We start from the raw sequence: 9,499 nt of genomic DNA, 5'->3' as shown, positions 1-9,499 counted from the left end.
TATAAGTTAAAATATATTACTCCTAATAAAATTAGAAAGAAATACAATCGCAAGCGTAATATCTATATGGTTCAACCCACCATTTAGCAAAAATGTGAACACAAAAACTGGCTTATCATTTCTTGATTTAGTAGACAAGCATTTTCCAACAAAGTGTATTTTGCACAAGATATTCAATAGAAATACTTTATAATAGTTAGTTACAGCTGCATGCCGAATTTTGAATCTACAATAAACTCGCATGACCACAATATCATTGACGAAATTGCAGATCAAAATAAGAAATCCTACAGTTGTATCAACAGTTCCCTAAATATCCCCTAAATCAACTTTGCCTGACTGAAAGCACACTACACAAAGCTCTTATTTCTTCCGACCTTCCGAACTATTTAGAAAAAGTATATGTTGGCATAAGTGAACCACCTTTTAAGTCACGTTACGCAAACCACATTAAGTCGTTTAATACTACAAGGTACAAAAACAACACCGAACTATCTAAGGAAGTGTGGCGTATAAAAGAAAAGAAAGGAAAACTATTAACTAAATGGAGTATGATTGGAAAATGACAACCTTACCAACCAACCACAAGAAGATGCGTCCTATGCTTAAATGAAAAAATTGAATTTGTCGTCTATAGGGGCGCAAATTTATTAAACAAAAAACAAGAGCTGGTAACCAAGTGTAGACACATAAATAAATACATGCATGCGTATTTGACAGTAAAGACTAATTTGAAGCCATTAACAGGAAAAATTCTATTTTAGCGGCATTTTTAATGGTTTTTCCTTTTTCTTTAATGTTTTTTTTTGTAACGTTTTTTTCTTTATATATTTGGGCTGATGATTGCCGGTATAAAAAAAGTACCAAAACATTGTCATCCTTCGCTGTATTTTCAATATTATATATACATATGATTTGAACTTATATATATATATATATATATATATATATATATATATATATATATATATATATATATATATATATATATATATATAGACACACACACACACACACACACACTCACACACACACACACATAGATTCTAATTCATTCCAATAGAATGTCTTCTCTGTCAGTCCCAAACAAATCTCAGGTACCTTCTTTAACGTTTTCAGTTTTAAATATTTCGTCCGTTTCCCATCGCTGAGCCTCAAAAACAATCAAATCTTGTACAAAAGACTACACTTTTGACTAGAACACATTGCAAAGACACTTAAAGAGAAAAACTGAACCTGAAAAGTCGTTTTAGGCAAAATATTGCGCAAAATACAAGCTGTGAAATGGATACCCAATTGGGTGTTGAGGGCCTTGTTATTCATCCAATTCAGTATATTCAAACTTTGAATAAAATTTTTGAAAACTTTTTTTTTCAATCTGTATCAGAGAGCATAGTGGACTTGTTTCATATTTGGAACATGAGTTTTTTAAAATAGGTTTGCTATCCCATATTAGGAGCATATGAAGACCACACTGGAAAAACGATCAAGCTACATTTTTATTGTTTTGAGTAAATTAGATTTTAAACTTTAAAACACCATAGCTCACACCGTAGCTCACTTATTTGTTAAGCTAAATATCTGTGTAATTTGATTGATTTTCTAGCTATATAGTCAATTATTATATAGTTAAACTGCAGCCGATTATAACAGGGGCAAAAACCCAAAAAAAGCAAAAATGTAGCTTGATCGCTTTTCCAGTGTGGTCTTCATATGTTCTAAGATGGAACAAGTTCGAAAGACCAGTAAAAACGTTTTTTTTTTTTTTTCACACTAAATGTTTCCCAATTCATCTTTATATGGATTTCTAGTGATGTCTGCAGACATCACTAGAAATCCATATAAAGATTTTGTAACAGTAAGAGTACTCATGAGTACTCTTACTGTTACAAAAAAACAATTATTCCAAGTTTCAATTTTAAATACTTCAAAAAAAAAGAATCGATAGGAATGTGTCTTATTGCAGAGAACATTTCCCTAATGTCTAGTGTCTTGGTAACGGTGTCGGAACGATGGTAACGATGGTAATATTGGTAACAACGTCGCTAACTTTCAAGACGCAAATGGTTATTACTTGCTGTCGATTTCCATTTTTAAAAATCTATTGGGAAAATGATTTTTTTTTTCTGATTTTTTCAGAAACACTTTTCAGCATGTTTAACGGTTAAATTTTTAAAATACACTTAAAATTGGAGAGGGAGAGGGGGTGAGGGAGAGTTGAGGGGTGAGGGAGTGGGGTGAGGGAGAGTTGAGGGGTGAGGGAGAGGGGGGTGAGGGAGAGTTCAAACTTCGTATAAGGTTTGCAAAGAAAACTTGCCGTTGATTTAAAAACATTGCGTAGCAAATCCAGAACTTTTGTGTGTACCCTGTGTGCGGAGATCAAATTTCTCTAAATTACCTTTTTTAAACTTCCGTTAAAATTTCTAAGTGCAAATTGCTTTAATCTTTTTAAATTGCAAACATACAGAATCCAATATTGATTCCAAGCTTTTCTTTGTTTGGAATCTAATTAAAAAAAAAATATTTTCTCACGACAAATCAAACTTGAGTAGTTTAGTTGATTAATTAATTTCAATAGACGTTTTTTTGTCAATTAACTAGGATTATGATAAGTGATTTGTGTCATAATCCAGCTCTTACAATACTCAAAGCAACATGTTTTGGACCGCCTAAAGGCAGACGAAGTTTTGAAGGCAGATTTTTAGATGACCAAGTTTTCATGCAAACTCTTTGCGCAAATCAGTTTTGTAGCAGATGTAACATACGTGATATTAGATATATTCGGACGTTAATCTGCTCTTGCTTCTCGACGTAAACCACTTCGCAAGAGAAAATCGTCTCGTGGAAATCTATCTTAAAAGCTTTATCTATAGTAACTAAAAATTGATTCGCAACTGACGCACTACAGATGCTCGATTAATTTGTCTGCGAACTCCTGTTATTGGTAAATTGAAAGGCGGTTGTTAATATAATTACATCTGCACTATGAAAAATGTAAATATATATTTATAGCCATTACGCAACACTCAAAGGCTGATTCTATTAAAAGGACAACTTAGATTCTGTTTTGTGCTTGAAGTTTTATGTCAAGCTCATTGCTAATTTGCTTTGAAAGAGTCGTAAAGAAAAAAAAGACGAAAATATGAAAGTGCGATAACCATAACTTAAAAAAAAACAAAAGAAAAAACAAAAGAAAAAACAAAAAATATATCGAGCATACAGGAGATGTGATTAGTAATGCGTGCTTGTGTTTTTTGCAACTACTCAGCAACTTATTGTTTACCTTTATTCATGAACTAGTTGTGCAACTCAGCACGGTTCCACCCATTAGTTTATATGCACGTATTACCGAAGTGCCTTAAACGTAAAACGTTATATATCAATGGATTAATACCTGGGTTTTGAATATTTCGGAGCATCATTGCCTGCAAAGTGCTAAAAGGACATCTCATCTAATTTACTGATATTTTGCACATTTCAAATGTTAGCTTACTAAGAATATATTAAATTTACAAAATAATAATAGATTACATAATAGATTATATAAAAATACATTGAATTTGATGTGATCACTATAAAATTTTTATTATTCAAAATAGTTTATGATGATCATATCGTCAATAAGTTAATTACTTTTTTTAAAAAATTTTAAAGAGTTTTTATAAATATAAATATAAATATTATTTTTGAGTAATATATATATATATATATATATATATATATATATATATATATATATATATATATATATATATATATATATATATATATATATATATATATATTATTATATATTATTTTTAATATTTGCAACTACTTAGCAACTTATTGCTTATCTTTTTTCATGAATTAATGCTGCCACGCGGCACAGGTCCACTTGTTACTTAATAAGCAGATTTACCGAAGCCCTGCGTTTTGAATATTTCGGTGCATCAACACCTGTTCAGTGCGAAAAGAACATTTTTTTTTAATTTACTGAATCTTTCGCTAATTTTCAATATTACTTTACTAAGAGTTCGTAATCATAAAAAGAAGTTTTATGATAATCACATCTACAGTAAGTTAAAATCATTCCCTTTTTTTTTTTAGGTTTTTTAGTTTTTAAAATTTTAAATGAATTTTTTTACTAAACTTTCCAAACAAAAATATAACTTTTATAAATATGAATATAAATATTATTTTTATTTTGCATGATTATTACTTTTATAAAATTCTATTTAAATTTGTAAAGAATTACGGATAAGATGGCGCAGAGAAAACGGTCTCCTTATTTCTCGACGGTTTTAAGTTTTTAGTTTAGAGCTTAATTTAATAAGAATAAAAAAAAGGAGATTAGACAATACTTTACTAAGTTTTTAATCTCCACTGTCCTCTCCAGAGTTTCCACGCCCATCGTTAATCGTTTTATTAAATCTCAAGATACTCTCTTAATCTCTCAAATAATCTCAATAATCTCAAAAATACTCTTGAATGGAAAGGGGAACCTGTAACTCAGCATACTCAGACAAATATCAAGATCATTAACAACGCCATCAAGATCATTAATTTAATAAAAGCTTAATTCACGTTTTTTTATACAACCTTGTGGGTGGTAAAACTGACAAACTCTTATGTGAATGCAGTTTTAGGACATTGACAATGATTTAAAGTGTCTTTCAGACAAAAAAAAATTAATTTAATCATCTTCGCTGGGATTTTAGAAGAACATAGCCACTTCTACATTCTTTAAAAAGAAATTTGTTGCGGTTTTTTTTAAAACTTTTTTATGCTTTTTAAACTATTAAACGACTCTTTTAACAGGCGTGTGACAATAAGCAAAAAAAAGCTATTTATTGCATTAAAAGCAAAGACGCCCTCATGGATGTAAACGTGCTAATAATGAGGTACAGGTATAGTGCCCTTAAAAAGACAGTGCCCTTAAAAGGACAAAAAAGTTAGATTGCCTATAACTTATCTTGAAAAGCACTAAACAAAAGTTGGGAAATTCAAAAATGTAAACAGACCATATAACTTTCAGAAAAAAGTCAAGTTATAGTGCAGAAATTAAAAATTTTTAAAAATTTTGTTCCAGAAGATTGTTTTTAAAAAAATTTGAGAACATAAAATGATTAATATTTAACATAAAACGAAAAATAATTAATTTAAGTCCGTAAACAAGAGTCTAAAAAGAGGCTATGAATAGGGCCCTAATAAGAATAGTAATTGTTTTTCACTTGTTTAATAGGAACATATAGTTTTGGTTGCTTAAAAAGCACTGCTAAAATGTTAATATTTTTGTCTTTTTAAGGGCACCAAATAATTTAAACTTTTTTTCCGATTTTTTATACTTTTGAAGGAGAAAGGTCTAAAAAACAATAAATAAAACACTTTTATTTATAATGAATAATAAAAAAGATTCTCAATAATGAAATCTATTGGATTCCGAATCTTCAGTACTGTCTTCTTTATCATTAGCCTTTCTAATTAAATTCTTTGCAGCGGTTTTTTTTTTGATAAACATTTAGGTAAAATCATAATTGGTCTTTTACCATCAACGATGCACTTTGATTTACCACATACTGATTTCATAAAAATTCGACACATGGGACATTGTTTTAGCTTTGCAGCTTTGCAAATGCTATTGTCTTGAAATGCATCTTTCCTTGCATCTATAGAACAACTCAGTTTCTTCACTCTTTTTTTGTTTTCTGTCTTCTTTCTCTTGCACTTTCTTTTCTTTTGAGTTGTTAATAAATTCTACGAGTTTTAGCACATCTTGACCTTCCATGGAGCCATAGTCTTGAGTTACCCTTGTAGTTTCTTTGTGTATACCATTACTTTGAGCTGGCTTTATTTTTTGGATTGTCAAAAGACCTGGTATTTCATAAAGATTGATGCTTTTTTCATGTAAGTCTGTAATCATGGTCTGCAATGACAAACATTTTTCTTTCCAGTTTGAATCTTTCTTTTTCTAATACATTCTTTACTATCTTTTCTAATACTATCTTTTCGCTTCATAGATATAGGAGAACTTATTTTGGTATTTAAAATTGTTGAAATATCAGTAACGTTAGGCGAAACAGCTTCCTCGGCTAACATAGAAGCTTGGTGGAATTTATCACTTTGCATAAATGCAACAATTAAACTTTCATTAGTAATACCAACCTTCTTACCAGCTTTTTGTATCAATTCTGGCGTAGCCCACTTATCCCACACACTTGTAAGAGACAACATAAAGGCTTCTCTATTAATTGTTTGATGTTGATTGAACAGATTTTCTTTTGCATTAGCATAGTTTTCATGAAGAGCCTTGTTAATTTGATCAAGTAGTTGTGTAACCCCAGTAGTGTCTGGAGGTGATATATATATAAATGTATTTCTTTTTCTCTAAGAAATTGAAGTAAGGTATAATGGAAGCAAGAACTGTGACCATCGCTCAGTACAACAACAGGGCGAAGTATTTTTTTTGCAATCAAGTATCTGTTGAATAATTTATAAAATGCAAGTAAGGATTTGTGATCTTGCGATCCATTCTCTGTTATCAATACTAATAAATTAAGAACAATTTGAATAGCACTCAGCGGAGCCATCTGACTAGTAATTCCTTGAGTACCAAATATTACATGGCAGATGCATTTTTCACCAAAATAATAATTTTTGTTAGCATGATATCGAATTTTTAACACATCCATAATGAGATTTGTTAGTTTCTGTTCATAGCTTCATAAGCACGATTTTTAACACTGTACATACTCAACTATAGTATCTTCTTCGTCAGCTGTTAGAATTATTAGATGTTTTTTCTCATTTCCTGTAAGAACTAGATTATCTAATCGCTTATCAATCACATTTTTTCTTTTTATCAATGGAAAATGCCCTGTTGATATTGCAGCATACCCTCGTTTTCCATTAATTTTGCACCACTCTACAGCTTGGTTTATCTGTTTGTATCTTTCATCTCGGTTGAGCTGCTTTACAGCTGCTTCAGATTTATTCCTTGGCTTTTTTATTATAGAATTTTCATTTGCTGTTACTCTTAAGCTAAATGTTGGTTTCATTTTTATTTTTATCTATGATAATAAACATTTTAAACTATTAAAACAATTACTCTACAAGCACTGTAATGTAAAAATGCAGCACATAAACAATTGGATTTTTAAGTCTTTTTTTTTCAATTTCCACTAAAACAAGTAGCTGTTAACTGAAATCGTAAGATATAAGAATTGTTACTATGTCAAAATAAACTTTAAGATATAAAAAGAAGAAAAAAGTATAAAAATAATGAAGTTATTTAAGAAAATGATGTTTTTGATGCTTATTAAGAGATGAAGTATTTGGGTCAAAATACATGATTTTTCTAATTATTTTGAAAAATAATAAAGTAATTCAAGATTTCCTTACATTATAAGATACATATATCTAGCAGATAATACTATACAAAATATCTCCACGATTGAGATAATCGTTAAGGAGATTTAAACAAAAATAAAATTGTCTTTTTAAGGGCACCCAGCCAAAAATAGACAATTTTAAAGTACAAATAAAATAGTAAAAATAAAATTAAATGTTTTTAATAGAGCATGACAGTTAACTGTTAAACGGTTAATTTTTAGGTTAATCATGTTAAAGGTTAAGGTTAACCTTTAAAAATTATAAGGTTAATTTTAAGGGTTAAGGTTAACCTTTAAAAATTTAAGGTTAATTTTAAGGGTTAAGGTTAACCTTTAAAAAGTTAAGGTTAATTTTAAAGGTTAAGGTTAACCTTTAAAATTTTAAGGTTAATTTTAAAGGTTAAGGTTAACCTTTTAAATTTTAAGGTTAATTTTTACAGTTAACCTTAACCCTTAAATTTTAAGGTTAATTTTAAAGGTTAACCTTAACCTTAAAAGTTTAAGATTAACTTTAACAGTTAACCTTAACCCTTAAATTTGTTTATATTGTCACGGATTAATGCCCTTTTCTCAAAATATCTTCTTAGTTCCTAAGAATTTTAGGTTTAAAATTTTTATGCTCTTTATATAAATGTAAAAGGTTATTAATTACACTTAAAAGTTCATAACATGTAAAAGTGTAAAGGATATTGGTTACATAGTAATTAGAGCATAATCTTATGGATAGTGCTCTAACTGCTAGGCATAAGCCCCATCGCCAAGCTTTTGTAAAGCTATTCGTCAAGGCTATCCTTTGTGATGGAGGTTTTTTTTTTTTTTTTGTTTTTTTTGTTTTTTTTTTTGTTTTTATATCATGTTTTATTTTATTGGATATCTTATCTTATTCATTCTCATTCTCTTCAAATCCAGGCCATGTGATATTTTTCATTTCTTTCATGTTCTCTTTCATGAAAACAAGCATTTCAATGTTGTCAATGCTAAGGCAAGTTCTTCGTTCTGTCAATATATTTCCAGCTGTTGAAAACACTCTTTCTGATGAAGAAGATGATGCTGGGATGCACAACATCTTCCTGGCTAGTCTGGTTAGATATGGAAATTTATTTTGCTGGTTATTCCAATATTGAAGGATATTTGAATCTTTGTGTACACAGCCTTCTTCAACATATAACGTCACTTCATTTTGTGCCTCCTTAAAAGAGTCATCTTTAGAATTTTGTCTTTTTTGCTGTTTCCCATAAAGTTTTTTATTTGCCTGTTCCCAAACATCTTCCTGTTCATCTTCTTCAGACTCCAGTAGTGTTGGTGAAGAGATTTCATTACTAGTAGGACTTTCTGAACCATCTCGCTTTTTCATATCAATTATGGCTTGGACAGCAGTTACCTTAATCAATTCATACTTCTCAGGATCTGCAAAATTGATAACAGAGCCCTTATAACGAGGATCAAGAAAATGACACATTACATATTCTGGTGTTTCAATACCAGAATTTGGAAATCGGGCATCTAATCCTTCAACAAGCTTCTCTGAAATCTCACTGACACAAGTAAGAGTACTGTGGTTACCAAAGAATACTAACTTTCTCCTAACATTGACTAGTTGCATAAACACCAAGTTCATAGTTGGTTCTTTGTCAGAACTAAGAGCTCTAGACATTTTTTCAAGAGGTTCAAGACAGTTCAAAACACCCTTCATGATAAGAATTTCATCCAGGCTTGGCAAGAAACCTTCAATGACTGTAGATGTTTCAGCCATTTTAGCAATGCAACCTTCAAGATCAATAATTGACTGCAACATCTTCAGATCTGAATTCTATCTTGTTGAAACATTCTGTACCAGTTTAGTTTGTGACTGCTTAAAATCAAGAGCTATTTTCCTCAAGATACTGGAATTTTTGGGAGAATGATTGAAGTGACCAACCAATTTAGATAGTTTAGAAGAAAGTTCTCTCCAGGCAGGAACAGCTTTTAAAGCATCAGTGACAATCAAATGAATCTGATGATCAGCACACCACAAGTTGTCATTTATCGATGGTAATTGACTAGCTTTGCTGAGGCGCATAGCTTTCAAAACATTAGTACCTCCATCTGTTGTTGCCCATGTGTGGGTTTTCTGTTCCAATTTCAATCCT

At 30.2% G+C, this 9,499-nt stretch overlaps 1 pseudogene; it reads right to left on the bottom strand.

The window, feature by feature from the left end:
- Nucleotides 1-8,242: 8,242 nt before the first annotated feature.
- On the bottom strand, nucleotides 8,243-9,429 carry LOC149890635 (zinc finger BED domain-containing protein 4-like; annotated as a pseudogene).
- Between the last annotated feature and the right edge of the window lie 70 nt (nucleotides 9,430-9,499).

This window comes from Hydra viridissima, unplaced genomic scaffold (assembly GCF_058129835.1).
Source record: "Hydra viridissima isolate aposymbiotic clone 2 unplaced genomic scaffold, HvirCarnegie_v1 scaffold_3, whole genome shotgun sequence".
NCBI classification, from domain to species: Eukaryota; Metazoa; Cnidaria; class Hydrozoa; order Anthoathecata; family Hydridae; genus Hydra; species Hydra viridissima.
Note: the sequence above shows the minus strand (reverse complement) of the source record. Positions and strands in the feature narration are given on the sequence as shown.